Consider the following 26862-nt stretch of genomic DNA (forward strand, 5'->3'; position numbering starts at 1 on the left):
CTGAAACAAATTTATTAATTAAAGTTGTTATAAACTTCAGCACATATATTTTAAAAGCTAATTGGTTGACATGTTAATACACTGTTAATGAAAAGAATAACACTGACTTGCCTTATTAACTTCTAATCAGTTAATTAGTTAAGAGTAATTAGAGATTGTAGTCTTATTGCTCTGACTGGTCACCTGAGATTCTAAATAAAACTCCTAAAATACACACTTAGCTACGTGGTAGAGGACTTTTAAACAAACATAACATACAGGGTTTGGTTCTCTGCCAAAATACTTAAAAAGAATAAGAGGGATTTGAGATTATAAGATATGACAGTATAATAGTTAAAATTTTTAAGAGAAATGAAGGCTTAGTAGTTATAAAACTAAATGCTTTTTGTTGGTATATCGAATGTTGCTTCCTTTAGGGATGTCAGTGCCTATTGTCTTGAAATATGACTAATCGTCCTGTGTCTCTACTTTGCACTTATACACTTTTACTGCATTTTTTAAGCAATGAATGCACAATGAAATTATTCCATGAACCATGCCACCTATTACCCTCTTCAAGGCTCCTTTCTACACTCATGACATAGGTACTGTCTTCCTTACAATATGTGTGGGAAGAATCAATGGGATGATAAACATCTGTCACCTAATATGCTACCTATAGAGAGAGTAGGTGCTGTTCAAACAGTGCTATTCTACTTCTCATATCCTTTAGTACATTCAGTCATCACATTCAGTCTCCGATAGAATGTTAGGCATAGATTTCTCCTTCAGTATTCTATAGCTATAATTTTGATATTATGATGTTGATATAAATAATGTCCAAGATCATTTGTGTCCTGAAAAAAATTCATGATGTATTAGTCAATAAAATATTGTAATTTTATAACATACTATGAAAAAGCAACATTTCAATTCATATTGTTTGTCAACAGAATGATGTCTCTCCACACTCATTCCACTAGTTATGATGTTCTGATATGATGTATTGGCAGTAATAGAGAAATTAAGATTCAGCTGAATTAGTATCTTTTAGATTAGGCTCCTGTTGTTGAAAGAAATAATGATTTAGACAAACCCATACCTTAAAGAAAGAAATAAAGATATAGAAAGAATAATATAATGGAAGAATCGTGTATTGTGCCTTTTGCTTCCTTTGTGGGTTTAATGGAAGAAATATGGAGAGTACAACGGTGCTTGAAATTTGGTAAGATGTCATAGTCATTTTAACATAAGGAGATGAAGATCATTGTGAATATTATTAATATTGATGATAGTAGAACTTGGTGGTTGCAAGGGGTTGAGGCTTAGAGCTGAAGGGGCAAATGTTTAACTAATTTGGGTCCCTAATATATTCTCTGTCTCTCTGTCTGTTTGTCTCTCTGTTTCTCTAATTTCCTCTCCTCTATTTATCTGTGTCTCTTTATCTCTGTCTGTCTCCATGTCTTTCTGTCTCTCTCTGTATCTCTGTGTTCCCTCTTACTCTCTTTCCCTCCTCTCCTCTTCTCTCATCTCCTCTCGTCTCCTCTCCTGTCCTGTCCTCTTCTCTCCTCTCCTCACCTTTCTTCTCCTCTCCTTTCTTCTCCTCTCCATTCATTTTATTTCCTCTTTTTTTTTTCAAATTTCTCTCAATGAAGCATACAATCCATTCACTTTTAAGTACAGGAAGTTCTTAGGAAAGATAAAATCCTGATGGTTGTATAGCACTTCAGTCCTTACCTCCATTCCCTATTAATCCCCTTAGGTAGGCTTGTTGTTTGTAAATGCTGGCATATGTTTCCATAAGAAATATTAACGATATCCATCTGCCCTGTGAATGTGGAGGTATGGTATAATTTTCTCCTTGTTAACAGAAAGAGAACCTGTCAAATTTGAAAATGCTAGGATATGAACATAGCAATAGCAATATAATCATTTAAATGACGGACATGAAGTAAACAGCTTACACACACACACACACACACACACACACACACACACACACACACACACACACTGCATTCTATGAAAGGGAAAAAAAGACAATTGTTTGAATCCTTGGATATATAAAGTAATTTGTACAAATGAGAAGATACGCTCAAATTTACCAGTCTGGTATCTGAGAAGGAAAGCTTCAAACAGGACATGACATAATCAAGCTCATTGTTATTTGAATTTTATGTATCTATTACAGCATGTTTATGAGTGGGATGAAGATCTCTTGCTGAGAAGAATTCATGTAACAAATGCTCAGGTTTCAGTTTATTTTGGCTTATTATTCTAGCAGTTTGAAAACACAGTGATGGCTCTTCATTAATCCCCTTGTTTTCTGCAACTTAGCATCCCTTTTAAAAAGACAAATGTCTTTGGGCTCTGTTGCCCTGTACCTAGAGTATTTATACACTACATTACTGTAAATAAGCTTTTAAATTGTCAAATAGTGAATGAATCAGGTTGGATCCACCTCAGGAGATTGTACTCATTAATTAGTACCCCAAATTCTATATTTGATTTCAGGATATTCTCAGATTTATGATTTAAAAGAAATTATGTTCTATGGTCCTATTCTTTTTATTGACTATTTACATTATTAAACTATCAATAAGAACATTACAGGTTATATAACTCATATGAATCTTTACTGTACTTTTTCTTATAATGGGAATACACAGACATAGATTCATTACATTCTTGTCTGCATAATTTATTCTCTGACCTGCTGTTCCCTCTTCCAAACTATTTCAGAAGAACATTTTCATTTAATACTATAAGTCTAGATTAAGCATAGATAGTGTGTAGTATGCATAGCATTGATACTGAGTGGCAGAATGTTCAAGCTTTTTGTTGCTTCCTAAAATCACTTAGAGAAATCTGCAGTGTGTCAGTCCGGGGAACATCTTGCTAGTATAGATCACTTTGTATCCAGAGTTATTCATTGCAGGGCAAAAGAAAGGACTGTGTAACTAACTATTTGCAGAGGAAATTAACTATATGGAAGTGCACCATAGTTTCGCTCATTATGACCTGAGGTTCTAAACAATTTAAACAACTCTGAGGCAAGAGCAGATGGTACCTTCAGTTCTTAGAGTCATAAACATAAAGAAATGTACTCCAGAGGAATCTAGTCCCCTGGAAAGCATTGCTGTGCATTGTCAGCACTGGGAAGAAACCCAATTCCCAATGCATTTTAAAAGTATAAGATTGCTGTGAATTGAATCATACTGACACTTTAATCTACTTGTAATAAATAACTGTAATGCATTTGTCATTAAGAACCTGAGGGAAGATACCAATAGAGGGAATTACACCAGCCTCATCTATTTCGTGACTAACTACATTTTCTTAAGAATAATCTACCTGAATAGATTTAGATATAAAAAGAAAGATACTATGTGAGTGCTCTGTGTTTGAATGCCCTTTGGAATAGACAAGGACTATGTTAATTAATCAGGCAGACTTTTTCATTTTACAGGAATTGGCCCCTGCCTAGTGGTGTTTTTCAGTATGATCGGAGCATGGTTCTTGTGTTTCCATGACTCTCTTAACCTCAAACATCATGCCTCTTAGAAAAATCAAATACAAAAATGAAGTGAAAATGATGGTTTCATCTTTGCTAGCTGGCCTTAATTGCATATTAAAATACTCGTCTAAGACTACTTCAACAAAGGAAAATGAATCAAGTGGGCATATTCCCATCAGTGGCAAGGAGATAATTTTGAGGAAGTTGAATTTTGAAGGTCTATAGAATTCATTGGAATAAAGGGACACATCAGCTTGACCACTACGGAAACCTATTAGTGTTGTCTGTGTATCAGAATTGCCTGATGCCTTGAAGAGAGAAAGTTATCTGTAGTATTATAATAATTTCACTTTCTGTACCATTATCTAGCATGGTTTGTTTAAATATTTTTTTAGTAAAGTGGCATAGGTCACTATGGATACCAATGTATTTGGTCAAACACAAGGATTAACACATAGCAATATTCAGTTCATGTCCTTCCCTTTCCTGTTTGTGTGCCTGCTTCATCTGACCATGAGATCAGTAAATTACTATAATAGAATGCTAATAAAGGAATTTCAATCATGGTTTCATTTAATAAAATTTGCCCGTGTATCTGTGACCATCCTCAGCCACCCAAGTCAGCCATTCTGGATTTAGATCCTGCCCATTTTGAATTTAAAGGTGGCACCCTGTACATATATACAGGAGAGATAGGAGTTCCTCTGGCCCCTAAGCAGCCCTGGTCTACATTACAATACCAACCATGTTTCTGGAATCTGTCTTAACTATCCCACTGCTTTAATTCATTTTGATTTTAAACAAAGCACAAATTCCTAGGAAGCCTGGCCTTCCTTGGCTATGCCTTCAAACACAATACAAAAATCAACATGCATACTACTAGGCTTCTTCTTCATTGTTATTTCCTACTTTTAGCCACAGTGTGCTTTCTCGACTGGTATTATGGTTAAGTAACACAGAGGTAGGTAGAGACTCCATCCCTCAAATCCCAAAGCACATCCTTAAGCCTCATTATATTGCTCCCCTCTTTCTTTCCTATCGAAATTCCGAGAGAAGCCTATGGTTCTCCCCAATTTTTCTGCCTTATGACAGCCCTGATGCAGTCCCATGTTCATCCCCCATGCTTTGGAATGCCTCTTCCAGGAAGGAGCAGTAAACAACAAGTTTTCTTTTCAAGTAACAACTGTTTCCTGCTTTGCTGACCATAAAATACTTCAAAATTGTCTGGTGCAATATGCTTTAATATAATTATGTTCAGGCAAAATAATTATGGACATCTGATCATAGTAACTCAATGCTTTTATAGCTGTCTATATCCTGTTTTGCTTTGTTTTTTAAATTATATCATGAAGTCCTAAAGCCAAACAGTAGTTTGAGAAATGTGTTAACTTTGTGTCACTATGATAATGTATCTGACACAATTGACTCTACAAAGATAGACACCAGATATATAGATATATTAGACTTGCTGAGAGATTGTCATCTCTCTCTCTCTCTCTCTCTCTCTCTCTCTCTCTCTCTCTCTCTCTCTCTCTTCATGTGTGGTAAATGCTGCATATAGACATGAATGTCCATGTCTGTATGCACATGTTTACATATATATATATATATGTATGGGTATGTGTATGCATGTGGAGATCAGTCATACTCCTTACCCTTTACTTTTTTGGAGACATAATTTCTCAATGAACCAGGAGTACACTGATTCAACTAGGCTGGCTGAACACTGACCTGGAGGGATGGATCTTTCTGTCTCTTCTTCCCCAGTTCCAGGACCACAACATGAATCAGTCTTCAGTGCCCATTTCATAGGAGGGTACTAAGGATCTGGATTTGGGCCCTTGCACTTGCACAGCAAGCAGTTCTCCATGTGTACTATCTGCTATGCCCCATTGTCAAGATTTTTACAAAGAAGTTCATAAAATTCCATCTAGAGCAACCTATTGAAGAATTCTTGGATTGCATAGTGTAGATAAGCTCTGACCCTGAGTCTGTGCTCTATATAAATTGCACAATTGTGTGATTTAGTCCACAAACCCATACTGCCCTGCCAGAGGTGAGGCTCCAACTAATAAATAAAATTCTATGAAAGACAAATTTGGGCACTGATGTATTGTAAGAATTCATAGAGAGTATCCATTTAGGAAGTCATCAAATCTCCCTCTGGCGTACACTAGGATCTCAGATATCAATCCCTAACATAATATATATAATATATATATATATATATATATATATATGAAATTCTCAAAATCTTTATAAAATAAAATTCCCTTTATTTCTCCATAAAGAAAATGGCTATTATTAACATTCAATATTCTGTTATGATAAAGTTTACATTGCAATTGATGTTAGCAGAAATATTTTGGAAACACATGCATTAAATTACTATTTATTCCTCAGATCTACCACACTGTGGGACCACAGGACTGGGATTAAGCATGTACTCTCTGAAACTATGCAGTAGTAACTGGAAATATTTATCAACAAGTTGGAAAATTGGATTGACGATTTCATAAAAATCTGGCAGTTGTATGGAAGCTTAAAGCTTTTGTATGAGCTGTTTTTAAACTTGCTAATTGTGTTCTTATGTGCTCATGATTTTTTTGACACGTGCATACTCAGAGTTATTGAGATTTTAATATGTTCAGTGCACATTTATGAATGTGTATTTCTGAGCATTTATTAACAGAGCTAAGCTAGGATGCGCAGAGTTGGGGGAGGGGAGGTCTTCCTTGGAACTTAGTAAAGATTTTTGAGGATTAGACTTATGGTCACATTGTAAAATTCAACACCTGCATTTATGTGAGAAAAATGCTAACATTCTCAGTCATTTGAAGTAGCTAGTGAACAAAAAGTATCTCAAAAGAATGGCTTTTTAAATGGAAATGTCTACCATTTAATGCCAATCTGAAACATTCCACGAGAGCTCTGAATATTCAAATATGCCAAGAGAAGAGCCCTTGGGTAAATCTAACTAAAAAGCCATTATATCTTACAGCTCTGGCTAGATAATGAACCCATTAGCAAGTTCAATATCCAACATGCTTACTTTTTCTTTGATAAAATTGTCACAGAAGGCAATGTGCAAGTATAGTAGTGGTGTTTTTCTCACCAATGATTCATCAATACATGGTGCCTGGTCATAGTTCTGGGAGAAACTTAAGTTTATTCAACTTATTGCCACATCATCTTCATGTATCTAGAGCTATCATTTCATCCAGGTTCCTCTTTTTGTCTATATACAAAAATATCTAGGGAACATTTCAGAATTCTTTCATTATTTTCAAAGTAACACTTTTAAATCATATTGAAGGGACCAGCTCCCCATTTTGGCAGCCATAACAGCCTAGCATGTGCTTGCCTGACCTTGCCTTGGTCACTAGGAGGTCAGATGCTTGCCTTGTGGCAAGGAACCAATCAGAAGTTAGCTGGTAGTGCTATGCTTTATGGCTCTGGGTGTGCTTTATGGACAAGTGCACAGCAATGACATACAAAGCATAGCAACCATCTTGGGAGGGCCCATGGGCCATAAAAACCATTTGACTAATCAACACAGGGCAAACCCTCCAAGCCTGGAGTCACACCAATCTGAGCCTGTGCATTCCCCTAGACACTCCCTTATGCTGCCCTATAAGATCTCTATGCTGTGGCTTTGCAGGGTCTTTCCAAAGCCATCCGCCATGGTGGATGGAAGGCCTGAGCTAACATGGGGTTAGCTCGTTAAGCAACTGCAATAAAGCCTCTTGCTCTCTGCATCAAGTTTCTGCCTCCACCTGGTGATTGGGGTTGTAGTGGTCCTGGACAGAGATCCTGGGGGCCCGAGCCTCCGGGGGTTTTTCAATATTAAGCAGGTAAAGTAAAGAATAGCAAACAAAAAGCAAAACATGGTATGTACTCACTCATATGCAGATTTTATACATTAGAATAAAGGATTACGAGCCTACAATCCACACTGACAGAGAGCTGGTCCCTTCAGGAGGAACCTAAGAGAGACGTATATGGTCCCCTGGAGAAGGGGAAAGGGTCAAGATCCACTGAGCAAATTGGGAGCACGGGAAAAGCAGGGAGGGAGGTAGGAAAATGAGACGGGGAGAAGAGGAGGGATGCAGAGGACATGAGGGAGCAGAAAGGTTGAGTCAGGAGAAGAATAGAAGATAACAAGAATGGAGATACCATAATAGAGGGAGACATTTTAGGTTTACAGAGAAACCAGGCACTAAGGGAATGTATGGAGATCTACAAAGATGACACCAGCTAACAATCTAAGCAACAGAGGAGAGGCTACCTTAAATTCCCTCCCTGGATAATGAGATTGATGACTGACTTATATGCCCCCCAACAGCCCTCATCCAGCAGCAGGTAGAAGTAGAAGCAATAGAAGCAGACACCCACAACTAATCACTGAACTGAACTTGAATCCTGTTGCAAAGAAAGAGGAGTGAAGACCAAAGTGTTCCAGACCAGGCTGGTGAAACCCACAGAAACAGATGACCTGAACTTTGGGGAACTCTTGCTTTCCAGACTGATAGCTTGGATACCAGCATGGGCCTGATCCAGACCCCAGGAACATGGGTTTCAGACCTCCTTTGTAGTTCAGTACTTATCCCTAGCATAGATGTAGACTTTGGGAACCCATTCCATATAGAGGAATACTCCCTGAGCCAAGACACACGGGGGTGGGCCTAGGCCCTATCCCAAAGGACACAATAGACTCTGATGATACCCTATGGAAGGCCTCAACATCCAGGGGGAGCAGAAAGGATATGTGATGGGTAGGGTTTTAGTTGGGGGATGGTGGTAGGGGAGGATGGGAGGGAGAAAGGAACTGATATTGTCATGTAAAACAATCTTGTTTCTAATTCAAATAAAAAATCTAAGGAAAAAATATTCAAAAATACAAATAAAATGACAAAAACTAAATATGAATCGTCCACTGACCTATAAGTAAGCATAATTATTGTTAGAATATTTTATATACCGTGAGGTCTCCAAATTTATTTTTTTGATTTATAAATACATTGTGAACTATGATGTTAAATGTTCTTCTATTATGTTGATGTGCTGACAAGGCAAAAACCATGTATCTCTCAATACAACTTTAATACGCTTGAAAGACATGTCAAAAAACGATAGCAAATGGAGACAAAATGTCAACACCAATACTGATAAGGACTAGGTTGAAATATATTGCTGATGTATGCACGAAAGGAAGCTGTGTTGGTTGGGATATGAAATGTATCTGAAAAGGCTCATGTATAGGGACTTGCTCCTAATCAATGGATTAATCCTTTGATGTATTATTCGTAATATGATGGCATTATTAGGATATGATAGAGACTAAGATATAGACATGATTGAAGAAACTGAAGAATGTGTGCCTGTCTTGGAAGAGTGGATCTTTACCCTGACTCCTTCTAATCTTCCTCTTTTTCCTGGTTGTCACAGGGTGAAATGCTGTCTTTTCTCATGAAAGTCCTGCTTCAGAACAGACACAGGACCATAGATACAAGCAAACATGGATTGAAAAATCTGAATTTATGAACCCAAACAACCCCTACTCCTAGAATTGTTTCTCTTAGATGTTTGTGATAGTAGCATAACTTATTTATTTTTTTATTCATTCATTTTGTTTTTCAAGACAGGGCTTCTCTGTGTAACAGTCTTGACTGACCTGGAATGCACTTTGTTGACCAGGCTGGTCTGGAACTCACAGAGATCTGCATGACTCTGCCACCCAACTACTAGGATTAAGGCCAGCAAAACTACTCTCCTCTACCTTTTTCTAAGTTCTACCTTATTAATAAAATTAATCCTATCTCCAAAATTAAGAAATGAGGTAAGATGAAGTACTTGTCTTACCTGAAATGAAATGCCAGGACTCACAGCAATAATGTCTCCACCAAATAACTTCAACAAAGTACAGCATAGTTTTACATGGCCATGAAAGATTTACTTGTAAACAAAAATTCTTGTCAAATTTACTCTTTCTTATTGGACACTTAAATTGTTCTAAATGTTCACTACTACCAATAGGTTTTAGATATATATCACCAGCATTATGGTTTTCCATTTGTTAATACCTAACTTACAAGGGTTCTTAATAGATATTGAACACTTAAAGGTTTATTAGCAAAATTCTCTGTAAAAAGGCAATAGACAATTCAATACCCATTAATTAGTACTTTCAGTTGCCATACCTGTAAGGGATATTTGGATTCCTATCCCCCACAATGCTCCTTTATTTCATCCTTCTTGATCCTTCTAAATTTAAATTTTAAGTGTCCTAATGTTAGTTTATTTGATTAATGTTGATAGTATTTTTTATGAATTAGATTTCCATTATTTTACCTTCTTTTGTGAATGATTTTTTTGAGATTGCACCCATTTTTTCTTTAAATAATTCTTATTTTCTGGGATTTTCTTTATGTAATATAATATACAACAAAGAGCTTTTGTAAGGGAAGTAAAATTGCTTAATGCCTTTATTAATACTTTTCATAGATGTTTGTTATATTTTAAGAATGCTTCACTTGTATCCTAAATATTTACTAATAATGGTTATTTACAAATATCACCCCTGGGAAAAAAATCAAAGTTAAATTTCTCAAAATTTAATTGACATAATTCACATACCAAATTTTTCAGTCTCATTTCAAAGACTGTCTTAATTTTTAGCTGATGAATTCAAATATAAGTTTCTTTTTCATTTTGCACTTTTTCTTTCCCTCTCCCCTCCCATATCATTATGCCTACAGTGCCAATGTTCATTTTATTTTATATAATTATGTCTCCTAAGACTGACAGTCAGTTTCATCACATAAAGGCTTCTCAAACATATTCTAATGCCAATACAGCACGCTGCTATCATTTCCCTCAGTCTTTGAACTTGGAGCTGATAGAACTTGCAAAGCAAATCTTTAGTTTCTCATTGTTTGTGGAAAAAACTTACTTATGGATTTTACCAAGCAAAATACTCTAGTTCTATCCATTCATTCTCACAACAAAATAAATATTTCTCAGAACACCACTTGCCACTTAGTTGACTGCCCCAATGGCAACTATGGAAAATCATGTTGCCTTATCTATTATATGCTATCTATATGACCTCCCTCCATTAATGCCTGACCTCATTACCAGCACTAAGTATTTTGTTTCCCCTTTATTTCTCAGTGGGGCACAAATATATTAACCCATGACATTTTTGTTAATAGAGATGAGTGAATGAAACCAATACTCTAGACTTGACATTTGCATTCAATGTATGTGCGTGTTTCCAAAAGCCCAGTACTTATTTTGTAGTTTTCTGCTTCTTTCTTTTTTAATGTCCCTTGGAAAAAATAACACTGATAAATATATAAGTCTTGGAGAAATGTTCTTTTTGCAATATGGTCACTGGCCATCTAATTCCACAGTGCTGTTTATGCAGTGGCTCAGGCCATGGGTGTTATTTTTCTTTGGGAACTGCAGTGACTGTAATTCTAATGATGGGAGGGCATCCAGAAGCATATTCTACACAATCCCCTTTCAGATGAGTGAATTTATGGATAAGGCAGAAAATACACAGGAGGGCATAGAGACCATTTGTGTACCAAACAAGTAGGAGAGAGAAGTGTAATATCCACCATCATGCTTATAGGTCTTGGCTTTGAAATATCATGCAGTTTCTTTTCCTTCTCAGTCACTAGCTAAGCTACCAGGAGAAAAGTAATACTCATCTCTCTGAGGCCTTCGGGGCTTATTCATTCTTTTAAGAGTGGGAGGTTTGGAGGAAAATCATTAGTCATTGCCTGGATACTAAATAGAGGAACCCTTATACACTAAACAATGACCATTTTGCCATCTGCAATGAACCATTCAACTGGGGATTTTTTGTTGTTGTTTCTTTGAACTGAATGAGGGTATTCATCACTTTATCTCCCCCAAGGGCTAGTTACTTTGGAGCTCAGTGAATAAAAGAAAAGAAGGAAGTAAAAGGAATGAGGAAAACACATTATTTTTTACTTGTATCCTAATTATAATGATTTGTGAGTTACTACACAGTAGTATCAGATATGTGTGCTGCTTGCATCCTAACGTAAGTTTTTAGATTTATCCGACTCTACACAAATGACCTTTGGTCTTATACTTGATACTGACATGCCCTTGGCTTTCTTTTCAACTTAAAATAAAAGACAGCATAACTTTATAGCTGAATGAAACTGGTCCATCTCATTTCTCTCAGAATCTTGACTGTACTACCTTTTCAGTGTATAGAACATAATAACCGCATGAGCATGAAAAGCATATTCTAGGACAATTCTTGCCTGGAAATTTCATATCTGGATCAACTCTGTCACTCAGATCAAGACTGTGTTTATGTTTAGGAGACATCATCTGTCCAAACTATCCCACCCCAAAATATATTCCTTCCAGTGACAGTTTCTTCATGCAGTGCATGCAAGTATTTTACCACTCAAATATATACATGTCCTGTGAGTCAGTTAATTTTGCACACTTTTTTGTTGTCCATCTCCTTTACTATTGTTTAAGCTTAGGTTAGATACAGAGACATTATCAATCTCTTTTGCAATGCATATCTCCAGAATCTGGGATAATAGTTGGGTGGCAGTTGGTGCTCAACAGAGAAATGCCAAAAGTGCAAGGTCTTGTTCAGTTTGTTAAACCACATGAATTTATACTCTATAAATCAACTATACCAAGGCCACTGACGACAAATACAAGAGAGCTTATACATGTAAATCTTATTTCTGAAACTCATGTTGATGCCCTTAGTCCATGCTGCCACCTGAGACCATATTGGTATCCCTGGTGGTGTCCATGGTGCCACTACAATCCATAATGAAGTTTGAGGTTGTGGTCTATACTGCCACCAGAGCACATGTGTATGTTCATGGCCTGGGCTGTTACCTGAGACTATATTGATATCTTTGTGTGTTCCATACTACCATATGAGGCCATGTTGATACCCATGGTCCATGTTATCAATAAAGGCTGTGTTGATATCTGTGATCTATGCTGTTAATTAAGAACATATTCATATGTATGGTCAGTATTACTACTGAAGGATATGTTGATTCTTGTGGTCCATGTTACAGCTAGAGGCCATGTATATGCCTGTAGTCTGTATTATACCCTATGGTCATGTGGATGTTTATGATACATCCGTATTATGCTTCCAGGACTTATGTAGATGTGCATGGCCTGTGCTGTCAACTGAGGCCATGTTGATGTCTACAGTCAGTGTGACAGTTGCAGACCAGATTGGTGTCTATAGAACATGTGCCTGCTGGAAGCCATGTTTATGTCTGTGGCACATAATTACTATTGGAGGCCATGTAGATGACTGCTGTCTCTGCTGCCACCTGAGAGCATGTTGATGTCTGTGATCTGTGCTTCTTCTGGGGTCCACGTTGGTGTCTGTGAATGTCTGTGGTCTCTGATGCCACTAGAGGCCATGCTGATTTCTGTGATCTGTGCTTCAACCTGGGAACAGTGTTGGTGTCTTAGGTCTGTGCAGCCCCTGAATGTCATGAGGAAGTCTGTGGTCCATGTTGTCACTGAAAACCATGATCCATGTTGGGTCTGTGTGCATGTCTGGTGGTCTGTGCAGCCATGGGAGACCATGTGGAGTTCCATGATTCATGCTGCTCTTGGCTGTTATGGACAGCAAAGTATCTGGGGTGGTACTGTTGAGGACAACAGACTCCTAGCTGAGAATGAAAGATGTTGAGAGTAACACCCTCTTCCCCCAAAGAAAAGGGAAATGGTCTAGATGTGGGACCATTGGGGAGGGTCTTGAGGCTTGTCATAGATCTTGAGGTATAGCTCTTTATAGTTTTTGGTTTCTGGCAGAGCCATGCCAAAGGACTCAATTATCTTTGAAGGGCTGGCCACTGGGAGTTTGACCATACAGTGATGAGCACAAGACTGTTCTTGGTGATTTTTTGTAGAGGTGGCATCAAGTATGGTAGGGTAAACCTGGGAAGAATGAGAAGCATGTGTGATTAGGATCCTTGAATGAAATTCCCAAATAAGTAATTAAAAAATATGTTGGGGAAAAATGTCCAATCCAAGATTAAGATGCAATTATTTCCTTTTTCAGCAATACTGGCTAAATTGAAAATGTGCTTTCAACTGACTCAGGTGGATGCATGGATTAGCAAAAAAGATACATTCTTCTGAATTTTGAGTTCTTGCAGTCTCAAATTAGCATTGAAAAAAAGTAATTAATGTAGTAGGTGTAATGAACTATAAAATCTAAAGAAGGATGAAATTAGTGTGCATCCCTGCTCAAACATGTAAAGAAATAGATAGCCACTTTTTGGAGAAAGTCTCCCAAATCATAGGCACATTGCATGGACAAAGAAGTATCAGAAAAGATGAGGTCAAAGATTAAAAAACAAAAACACTAAAGAATCTGAAGTTTGGGAATGGAAATAAGAATGATTTAAAATGTTAAGCAAGGAAGGGGATGAGACCACGTGGATTTTCAAATATCTCCCAGCTACAACATTAAAAACAAATGTACTAAAGGAAGACCTGAAGTAGGGAGTTAGCAGCTGTCACTGCCAATTAGAAGTTACTGTGTTAGTCCAGGCAGCTGTTGACAAGACTTTGATCTTGGAATAAAGATGTAGATTATACTCTTAGAGCTTTAATCGGGGAGGGTTTTATTTTAATTGATCTAATGTGAGCACTTAAAGAGAAAACAGGGCATAAAGTACATTCTCATTTTGCTTTGTGAGGCTTAGTACTGATACCAACTGTACTTTGGTTCAAAAAAACTCAACACAAATTTTGTAAACTACCAACTTCCTCAATTGTATGAATATGGTTACTAACCAATAGCATATTAAAGTGTAAAAAATTAAAACACAAAATATATGGTATAGCAGAAATATTTACCTTATAAGAAAATCAAACAAGATGGGCAGGAAGAGATTGTGAGAGTAAGTAAAGAGGGTATCTCTAATAATTGTCATCTGAAGTATGAAAAGAACAAAAAAAGTACAGTCACCAGAGACTTGGGGGTCTACAAAGCAGTCAAGCTAGGGTGAATGTTGTGAGGCTTGACCAGTCTGATGAACAGTCTGCATGTGGGTATTACAAGTTAGTGTGAGCCAAAAGGAAAAAGCAGAAAAAAAAATTAGAGCAACTCAGAGCCTAATCAATAATAGACGTTCAATTGTATGGCATTCTCCAGTTGCCCAAATATTCAAGCATGTGATTGTTGACAACTTGGCAGAGCTAGTACATTAGGCAGTGAAACATCAGATTCTCACAGACCAATCTTTCAAATCATTTCTAAAACTCTGAGAATCTATGGCTTTAGCACCTACATTAAACGGAGTATATGGTCCCTGTGCCACAGACCTTATTTGAGGTAATATTAGACTTCATTTGATACTCTCAAGTAGATGGGGTATCCTCTATTAGATCCAGGGATTTATGCTAAGACATCTGGTGACTGCATAAGATATTGTCATATTCCTAGATCTCAGAGTCCCATGCAAATTGTTTTCTAAAGATCTATTGACATTAGTATGTTAATATTAATATGTGAATTTTCTTAATTAAAGAAAGTTTTAAACAGAAAATAACGTTAGATCATGGCTAGCCTGAAGTGAAATTTAGAAGGATGAGATTTACTTGAATCCTTTCTTTTCCCATCCAATACCTCCCTTTCTCCACAGTTTGTATTAGAAGACTCTTGCACAATGCTAAAGGCGATGTTTTATCACACTACTATGGAACTCTATGTGTGTGAAAGTTAACCTATATGATAGTTTCCCTGCACATTTTTGTCTGTGGAACAAGCTTCCTCAACATATCTCTTCCTTTCCTGAGAAAAATGCTTGGATTCATACTCATTTTAGAGCATTTTCCTGGATTTATTTCATTTTTGTTTTAGCCTGATGTGGGCAAATTCAAGTATCACCAGATGAGATATGTGGTTTTGACAAGGTCTACAAAGTCTGAAGTAGACACAGGTAATGGTCTCCATTTGTACATTCTGCTGGCAGATTTGTCCTATTCTGTGATGTTTTCTTAGTTTCAGTGTTAATAGAATCTACAATTACCTCAATGCCAGATGATGGGCAGAAAAGAAAGAATGTTGGGCTTCATGTTCAAAGAAAATTGTGCACATAATCCAGCCTCAGTTTGAGACTACAACAGAAATTTCTACTTGCAATAAAAAATCTATATGTTATTTTTAGGTTGAATCTTAACCAATAGCTGTGTCATTGTTTGGATAAAATCCTTGCTAAGCACTTGCAGACTTCTACCCACATGATGAAACCAAGTGAAATCACTACATCAATCTCAGTAGAGAATAGACAGTGAGCAAACTATCACAATTAAATATACAGACATATGCAAAATGTATCTTCTTGGCATGTTGTGGTTTCAACCTGCTAGTCTCTCTAATAAGGCATCACGCTATTCATGTATTCAACTCAATTCATCTATGTTTGTCTATTACAGGTATGTTCCCAATAGCCTTCAGATAATGAATACATTTTTTAAATAACTTATATTTGAAATGAATAAATACTAGTGGTTCATTACACTGGATCTGAAGTGTTCATGGTAGAACTAAACTGAATGAATATTTTGCACTATTATTTAAATCATTCACACATGAATTCTATGAGTCTATTTTTTCACCCTTTAAAATGCTAACACCAAGAAATGCTCCAGTTAGAGGGGAATTTTGTAATATTCAATTGAGGATAACATTTAAATGGAGAGGTCTTCTGTGAGCATGGGTTCTTTTTTTCAAACTATCAGATAATGAAAATATAGCATTGCCTTTTATGTTTGATATGTACATTACAGGTTTTTCGAACACATTTTGAAATTTTTTTTGTACATTGTTAAAAACTGAGAATTTAACATTAGTTTTTAACATACTGTCCTTTTTAGTTTTAGCAAAAGTTTTTCATTTTATCGTGTTTCCTGACAATATTTTTGCCTTTTTTTTTCTCTGTTGAGATGATTTTGGCACAGTTCCTGGAATCACAATGAGGCAGATAAATGCACACTCTGAAACAGATGCATTAAAACAGACATGTCTTCAGCAAATGGATCCAACATACAAATATCAAAGACATTTTAATTGCTTATTAATAACATTTTAAACTGGCTGATGAATGCATATTCTTAAAATCGTTTTTTTTCAAACCAACAGAAAATTTCTATAACTGTCCACTTGAGATAACTTAAAAAGCATTAGATGCAAATTTTAGTGGCCATTTCATTGGTGTGTACACACAAACACAGACACACACACACGCACATCTCTAAATAGTTTAATTCATCCACATAGCATGCACATATATAATATAGAACTTTTGATATTAAATAATTTTCTTTTATACTGAAAGACATGACTAGTGAGGTTTTGTGTGTGTATTTCCTATACAATTTGATTTGCAATACCTTTATGCTATGAACACAAAAACTATTAAATCACTTCCTTGGCTTGTGAAGTAAGGCCTTGTTGTGGTATTTTCTAATTAGAATCCTACTTGTTACAACCAGATGCTCATTTGTTGTCAAATTTCAATACATAATTCAGACTTATCAGTGACATCTGGAGGAAGGTTGGGGAGTTAGCTGTTTTTGGAAGAATACCATTTTTTTCTTTTCTTTTTCTTTTTTTTTCTGTTTGTTTTAAACAGAGTTGGCCTATAAATCATTAGTGGCTAACATAGCCCCAAATGTATAGCTCTTCTTCCTCAGACTCCTGGTTGCTAGGATTCCAGATGTGGATGATCATAACCACCTTCCCTAGATACGCCCACCAAGTGCATCTATGCAACTTGCAGTAAAATCACTGTTGCACATGAAGGGGTCTTGTATCTAAACAGGTTAACCTAATCATTCGGAACTGCACATTGAAGTCACTGAATTTGTTTGCCTGCAACAAAATATGTTTATACTATGAGGGTAGGTATAGGGCACATCATGTCACACAGATATACTGAGTTTTATCAACGCAGATAATTTCAAGTGATGAGGCCTGGGAATCAGAAAGCATTGCCCTGAGCCATTTACTCTTGTGACTGCTGAAAGACTCTATCTTCTACCACTGTCCCTCTTCCTTCTTAGCATTTATTTCCTAGATGGGAAATGAGTCATAACAAAACAATAGGGATATAAGGTCGCCCACACAATTCTGAGGGACCAGCCAGCCATGAGAGAGGAAGCATCCTAGTCATTCTCAACCTATTTTACCCACGTCTTGTGCTGAACTTATAAGTTGTCTTCTGTTTAGATTCTTAGCATTGATGTTCTGGTGGTCAACCAAGAGCACTACTATTTATAGTCTTTTATCAACAAGTCAAAGAGAGGTACACCACACTTATTGCTTATTTCTTTTTGTTTTTAAAATTTGTCAGTCTATAGTTTCTAAGGGGAGTAACACAGATGGACTTTAATCTGAACATTGTTTTGATTTCCTGGAAGCACCTTCCTCATGGGAGGCACTGAAGCAGGTATTTTTCCTCACCAGCCAATACAGTGCCAGGTTTAGCTATGGTAATTAGCTTGTATGAATCCATGTCCATCGTTAACCTTGAAACACCAGGAGCCTCTCATGGCCTTGGAAACTGTATTTCATTGCTGATATATTTTTGTGTGTGGAAGACCAGTTCATGAGTTTTTTTTGTTTTGTTATGTTTTGTTTAGCATGTATACTTTCCTTTTAAATTTATTGACATAGAAGTATCTCCTTACATACCATTTATTTCCAATTTTGTAATATCAGAATGGACTCTTGCTGTACTAGATAAACTGCTTCTGGCTACATTCCAGCCATCTGACATTTTTTTTTCCAAGCTGCTGGACTGTCTATCGATCTGGTCACCTAAGGTGAGAGGGGAAAAAAAGCTCAACAAAAATTGTATTCAAAGCTTCTGTGATCATTCATTTTTCCTTTTTTTTTTTTTTTTAGAGCAGCAGGAGGATGATAGGGGAGGGTATAGTTCTCCCTCTCACTAGGGGAAATGAGAAAATCACAACCACATGCAGTGTATGTAGGTCACATTTCTACTGAATGGAGGATAAGTCTAGGTCCGTTTCCTATATGAAGAAAGCAAAATTGTCCCACTCCAAAATTTAGTCCTTTGTCTGTTACAAAAAAAAAAAAAACTCATTTCAACTAACTGAAAAACCAAGAAGATTCTATGATGCTATAATGAAAAATAAAAACAAAACAAAATCTATGAAAAATGACTATTTCACTGGTAAAAGAGATTAACTGATTATGCTTAATTTGGGTTAAGTTCAGAAGTTATAGAATTCAGAAATAAAGCCAACACTGTAATCACTAACTATACTGCATTGAATTGAAATTTTCTTTTATTTTTATTTATTTATGTACTTGGTTTTTCAAACAGGGTTTCTCTGTGTAGCTTTGGAGCCTATCCTGGCACTGGCTCTGGAAACCAGGATGGCCTCCAACTCACAGAGATCCTCATGCCTCTGCCTCCTGAGTGCTGGGATTAAAGGCGTGCACCAACAACACGTGGCTGAAATTTTATTTTAAATTGTAGTGTATTCCCCTATAAACACATCATCAAACTCTAAATAATAATATAATAGTTGCCAAAGTCATGAAGAAAATTTCTTCTTGTGTCATTTTTTTCTTACCCTGTTTTAGTGTAAGCCTCTCTACTGTCTTTGTATTCTTTAAGCTATTTTGGATAAAACTAGATTATTCTCTACCTCTTCAAATAGAATCTTTGGCATTCTTTCAGACAATAGGGTTGAAGGTCAGGACAGAAGACAGAGAAGAAATATGGATGTCAGCAGAACTCGCCAGAGAGAAAACATGAGGGACAGAGGGCAGGAAATTAGGGTGTTGAGAGGCACTGAAGCAGACAGAAAGGGGCATAAGATTAAAGCTGAAAGCGCCAGCGCTGGCCCAGGGTGCAATTGTGAGGCAAGCTAGGCCAAAGAGCATCCCGGGAGGGTCCAGAAGGGTCCAGGGCAGCACCTCCTATGCCCGCTTAGAACTGGAAAAAGGATTACAGGCAGAGGCACAACGAGGAATTTATTTTTAAAACTCCTAGTCAGTGTTCACTTGCCCATCGCCCTTACCAAATGCCATCTGCCTCTTCCATGTTTTCAGGAAAAAAACAGAAACAATCATCTGAAGCAAAGGTTTTTTTAAACCCCTTTCTAGTGTGTCCCTAAACCCTAAAACATCTCCATGCTCACCGATTCCTGATCTTATGTGACTGTGCAGCCCTGGAGTGCAAATCACTCTTACCACTACTTCTGAGGCTTTATTTCATTGATCATATTCTTTCTTTTCTCCCCCACCCTGCCACACTCCCTGTCTTTTTCATGCTGTTCTTTACTTGGAAAAATGTTCAGATAAGAATATATTCAAATATCACAGAAGGAAGACTGGAGGCACATTGTTATATAGCAATGATATATTTATTTCCACTCCAGAGTGTATTTCCTCTCCTTGGACCTTAAATGTACATGCTCTGTTAACTATCAAGCATATGCATTCCTACACATGCATTTGTTTTTAACCCGAAATACCTATTTTCATTGGCAGTCCGCTAAAAAATACTAGGATGTGAATTGTGTCTACTGTTACCTCGATTTTTCAAGTTGTCAGTATGGGTCCTGGGTATATCTGTTTCTTAAATTGGTCTAATTTAATAACAGACCCAGACTATAGTTCATACTAGTGAGTGAGTACTACAATTTGGTCACCTATTTCTATCTTCCTGGAATGTAAATAACAGCTGGTACTCTTCAGGAAAAAAAGGGAACAACTTAGTGGTGAATCGTGATGAGGATGGCAAAGCTCAAAGATAAATGCCATGTTCATATTGAAATATATGAACTATGAATTTCTATTATGTAAAGTCATTAAATCATTCTTTTGCAAAGGCTGGTTATACTTGTTGTTATTATTGTTTTCTGTGATCTCAAAACATCTGTCATTGCACAGAGTTCTAGTTGACAAGTTTTATACATTTTAAAATTCAGTTATATGTGCATTCTAATACTACTAGGGACTTTTAAAGAAAGTCTTAGGACTAGGACATCAGCCAATTATATTGTACATTTCTTCCTCAGATATTCTTGTGGAATTTTTGGCCGTATATATTTGATACCATTCTTAATTTTAATTCTATTGTCTTTCCTAAGAAAATCTTTAACAAATTACTCCTACAAGAGCCTAGATGTACTTTATCTATTACCATCTCCACTAGGGTATTTTTTAAATATGTTAAAATTATCAGTTATGAAATTATCGCACCTCTCTTTTTTGCCATAGATCCCTGATATTATATTTCTGCTTTAAAACTTATTCTCTTTTATTCTGAGTCTATGAGTGTTTTGCTTGCATGTGTGTGTCTGTAGTACATGATGTTTGCAAAGGCAGAGGAGGGCATGGTATCCTTTTGAACTGGAATTATGGAAGATTGTTAGCTTCCAAATTGGGGCTAGGAACTGAACTATTGTAACTCTTAAATGTTGAGCCATCTCCCTGACTGCATCTTTCTGCTTCATTTCTTTCCATTTTTAAATAATCTACAAATAATGAAGTTTATCATTTTATAGTCCTCTCTCTTCCCCATTTCCATGATCCTCCTCATATCTGGATAAATTATTTCAAACAACCCCAATACTCTCCATCATATTACTATTCACTGTAAATTTCTATGCATCTATTTATCTTTCTGCTACATTGGTATAACAATATTCAGCCAGACCCATTTCCTGTTCAAATATCCTAATAAATTATCATATTTCCAAACAAAAATAACCTTAATAAATAAAAGTATGATGATTTAACTCAATATTTATGCACACATCAACATGTATGCCCTTTCTTATATACTTCCCCTAACATCACACATGTTTGCCATCATCTTTGACTTGCCTTCATGAATGATCTTCAAGTATCTTGCTTCCTTCGGTATTACTTTCCTTGTTACTATTATCAAAACATCTGATAAAAGAAAATTTACCAAAACATCTGATAAAAGAAAATTTACAAGATGAAGGATTTATTTCGCCTGGTATTGGATATTGCCTGTTCTGGAAGAGGAAGCATAGTTTTAAAAGGCATGGTGGGATTGATCCATGCTCTGTTTACAGTCAGAAATTATAAAGAGAAGAATCCTGGTACAAAACCTACTTTCTCATTTCATTAATCCAGAGAGATCCCATGGGATGGAGTCTTCCACATTCAGGGTTTTCAGTGTTCATTTAAATATCCTGAAAACATCTGCACAGACAAAACTATAGATGTTTCCATGAAAATAAATTCCACCAAGCTCTCAAGGTTAGCCATCACACTTCTATGTTTGCTCTCCTAAATTATAGGACTTGTTTTCCAGGTCCAGTGAATAAACTCATCTAATATAATTCAGTGAAGTTTCCTTTTAAAACATATCTAATCTCCTTTTGATAATTTCTGTCAAATATCAAAATCTACTGCTGTAGCACATAAAATACTATATCCTGTAATGAGGTTTACAAAGTGGAGTCAGAAAGAGATTGATAACAGGTAGTTTATTAAGGAATAGTACTAACACCAGGTGTTAGTGATGAGGTTTGCACTAGAGCAGGAGGGACCCACAAGATGCTTCCTAGTGAGCTCAGCCAGGTGATAGAGGGAAAAGGTCCTACCTGCACACCTCCCTCCTACTTAACCCTTGTTACATCACTCTGACCAAGCAGGCATGGTCAAGGTACCTGTGACCAGGCCCAAGTGGGCTGGTCATTGGTACTTCTTAATCAGGCTTTCTCCCAACAATCCTGGGCTGTTACTGACATGTTATTCTATTCTTGACTTCAAGTTCTTTTGGAACAACTGATACCTTACCCACTACTGAATTTCCATGGTTTCTTTTTAAGTAAATATTTCAAAACAAAATCCCATGTTGGTTTCCTTTAATTTTGTGAGGTAAAATCCTGGATAAAAACAATATAAAAAGGAGAAAGCATATATTTTAGCCCATGGATTAAAATTTTCCAGTCTATGTTTGGTTGGCTTGTTGGCATTGGCCTGTGCTGAGGTTCTATATCATAATGGGAAGCATGTGAGGAGTCAACACTGCTAGCTTCAGGTCAGAAGCCAGAGAGGTAAACTGGAGTCCAATACCCTCCAAGAACATGCCCCCAGTAGACACAATAGCTACCAGCCCTGACATTCTGCATGCTCCAACATCTTCCAAATGAACTGTAGGCTAACATCTAGGACATTAGAATAATAGCACTTGGGGAGCATGGATTTCTAACCCCTAACACATTGACTTTCTCAGAGCTATTCTACTAACTGACATTATGATTTCCATCCCCTCTGTTCCTTTATGATGTCATCCAGAGGGAAGAAGAAGGGCATGCATCTCACGGATCAATTTGAGTAGTTCCCTCTTTCTCTGTGTTGGAAGGATTCTGAAGGCTTATCTGAGGACATCTGGGTGGGATCAGAGACAGTTAACATGACCAAGGTGGACCATCTCGCACACCAGAAATTGTGCTACTTAACATAGTAAATATGTATGTTGTCTGAAAAATATTCAATATTGATTGAAGTACATACATATTTTAAATATTAAAATCAAAAGAGATTCACAATCTCTTTGAAAACCTAAGGACACTACTAGAAAAACAACTAAAGTCTATGGTCTGGTGTGTTTGCATTTTTGAACATGTACACTATTCTATATTAAGAACTATATGCATGGTATTCTAGATTTAAGAAGCACACAGGCATTACTGCTTAGTAAAGTTTTCAATGACTCCACTGATTCCAGTAGTGAATTTATCTAAAACAATTACACAAACTGCAATTCTCAGCAACATAAAGGCATACACATTTAGAACAATGGGTATGAATTTTCTACAAAATAAGTAATTACTATGGTAGACAACTACATATCATACTAACAAGTGTATATGTGTATGAGGAGACTAGGGAAGTCTTTCATTTTCTAAATAAAAAGATGTGTGAGCTTTTGTTATTTTCTCATTTCTTTTTATATAACTATTTTCCTGCCTGAAATTACAAATAACTTTTAAATGTAGAATGTCTTATGGACTTCATACATTCTTTTTCATCTTCCATTAATACTTGTAAAATATTTAAGGCAACTTCCATTATATTTGTTAATTTTAGTTTCTTTGTGGATTTATTATATCTTTGTGTAATCTGTGAGTGGAGACACCTTCTACCTCTCGTCCACATCATTTTGTAAATGATGTTTTATTTAGAAAGTGGAGATGAGACCATACATAGAGGAAAAGGCAGATTTGCTTATCCCCACTATAGAAAAGTGAGGTTCCTTAAATTTAGGTTTTCTCAGAGCAAATGTTACCTGGTATTCTTTCCATAATCATCTGTTAGGGCCAGTACCTAGGAAACCAATTGAATTGCTTATATATAAACTATTGTTATGCTTGTATAATATACTATCTTTCACCTAAGACCCAGAAGCCACCTGTCCTCTGCAACATCCACTACTTGTCACCAATCACATGTGTTCTTGCCAGTTGACATGCGTATGCTATTTATGTTTGTAGTGTTATTGCTAATAATTTATTAATTTCATTTAATTCTCTTCCTCTTCTGGACAAATGGTTTCTTCCCATAAATTGAACACTGACTTACTTTCCAGTTAATGAAATTTAAAAGCAAAGACCTGGAATAAGTCATAGCTTTCCATTATGTAAACCTATAATGAATTTACCAGTTCTTGATCAAATGAGGAAATGTGTAGCAGGTACATGAGTCAATTTGAATTTTCATGTCTCTGGTTGATGTTAAACACTCTGAGAAATGCCTTAATGGATGTTTCTTTTATGTGCAATATTATCTTCAACATATTGGTCTATGATGTTGTCCTGATCCTCGACTATCCAGTACACAATAAGGCATTGCCAGAAACAATATGAATAGACTACTGTACAATATATCATTAATTAAATGCAGCACCCTTGAAGCACTTGCCCTAATTAATTTCTTCATGTTTTCTTGAATTGGTAACAAACTAAAGATTGCAAAGAAATATTTTTGAATAAGTGTGAGTTACATCTATAACACCAACCACTCTAATTCAGGTAGTCAATAAAAGTTTTGAACCTCTATTTTGTAAATTTTTTCATATCATATGCATTCTTTTGTAAAAACAAGCAGAAGTTTAGGAAAATTGAGCAAACAAATTTGGTTTGTGATTTCCTTATAAATATCACCAAAGGTAGTATAATAAGAATGTTAAAAAAATAAGATAACATACATAGCTTCTTGATTTATTCTTTCTAAACAAGAATCACAATAAATATGACTATCACATAAAATGTGAAGGAAAAGTTTCTTAATTCTAATATGCATTGTGCCATTATGTTTATTGCAAATGAAATGCTATAGACAATACTGATATACAGAGTATGTGGTAACAAGGACTCTGGAGACGTCCTAGAGGAAGTTCCATGAAGCATGAGTTTTATTTCCTTAAAAAGGAGACTATGACACTATGACATTTAGCCCTGAGCTACTTCCCAGAGGCTTCTCCTTCGGCTATGTTGCAATAATAGCACCTCAATATCTAAAACCAAGAACTAGAAAGTGCTCATCCATGTTGCTTACAAGCATTTCTCCCTGGAAGATAAACATAACCCTAGGCCTTCTCTCATAATAAATATGTCATGGGAGGAGAAACAGGTACATTCTCCATCCCTGTGAGCATCGAAAGCAAGTTTCAAGGTCCAATTCCAGGGCAGACTATGAAGCTGTCTTCAAAGGTTGCAAGCAAACTTTTCTTTAGTTCATTAAATACCTAAGATACTCTTTCTTCAGCATTTTCTTTGAGATAAGGTATCATCTCAAGGTTATTATGGAGAAAAATGAGGGAATTCTGGAAGTGCCCCTAATGTCATTTTTTTTTTTTACATTATGCCACACTTAAAAAAACTATATGAAATAAACACTGTGATTGTCATTTTAATCCTTAACTTATCAACATTGAAAATCACCTGGCGAAAGATATAAGGACAAATTGTTCATATCATGCAGGCTTCTGTGCATGCCTTGGTTACAATAATTGATGTGGGTATGTCTTCATACTGTAGATAGCACCATTCCCTGCATGTTGGTCCAGGAATGTAAAGGGGAACTCAGTGTAAGTACGCACTCATGAATTCATTTCTCTCTACTCTTCACTGCAGTTACAAAATAACTAGCTATCTGACTTCCATGGTGCCTTGATTTCCCCTCAATAATTAATGGTAACCTCAAAGTGCAAGCTAAACTAAGCACTTATGTATACATTGCTTTTGCTTTTGCATTGTGTTTATTTTCTTTCTTTCCATTTCTTATTTAAATTAACAACAAGATTTTACATGTCAATCCCTGTTCCTTCTGCCTCCCCTCCTCCCCTGCACCCCCTCCAACTAATACCCTACCTATCCCATACCCTTTCTGCTCTCCCAGGAGGGTGAGACCTTCTATAGGGGGTCTTCGGAGTCTATCATGTCTTTGGGATGTGGCCTAGACCCAACCCCTGGTGTCTGGACATAACTGAAAATGCACAGACAAGCCTTAGAGAAGTTCTTCATGTGTGAACTTACAGCTATATCCTCTTAGAAGAATTAATGTCACATTGAAGCCTGTGATATATGTCCTGGGAAGGGGAGAATGGCAATAGTCATTCAGAAAATAATGATGAAAACATACATTATTTTTAATATCAGTATGAGAGAATACTAGGTAATGATATTCTGAAGAGTTAATTATTATTAATCTAACAAAATAAGATAATCAAATGATTTGAACAAATCAATATTAAAGTTTTAAATTTTATATATTTTATATGAACATATACAGAAATGCCATGAAGAAATCAACTCCTCAAAGTTCTGTAGCAATTTGAAAATTGGTGTCTATTATCTGCCAAAGCAGGCAAGGCTGCCTTTGGGTATTTGACAGTAAGTACTCTTGGTTAACACCAAATGACTTACCAACACCAGAAAAACTGCCAGGTAAATAAACATAAGGTTATAAATGTGATTTAGTAAGCAGTAAAGAAAATCTCTGAGAAAAAGCTGATCTATTTCCTGACCATTGATTTATTTGATTTTTTTTGTGTGTGTGTCTCTGTGTAGCTTTGGAGCCTGTCCTAGAACTCACTCTGTAACCCAGGCTGTCCTTGAAGTCACAGAGATCTGCCTGCCTTTGCTTTCCAAATGCTAGAATTAAAGGCGTGCGTCACCACTGCCCAGCCTGATCATTGATTTTTCACTACCCCCACACCTTAATGTTCATTAGAATGATATTAACTTCCTAAGAAGAATTCTAAGCTCTTCAGAGCTGAGTAGTCTGT

This window comes from Cricetulus griseus (genome assembly GCF_003668045.3).
Source record: "Cricetulus griseus strain 17A/GY chromosome 1 unlocalized genomic scaffold, alternate assembly CriGri-PICRH-1.0 chr1_1, whole genome shotgun sequence".
Taxonomy (NCBI): domain Eukaryota; kingdom Metazoa; phylum Chordata; class Mammalia; order Rodentia; family Cricetidae; genus Cricetulus; species Cricetulus griseus.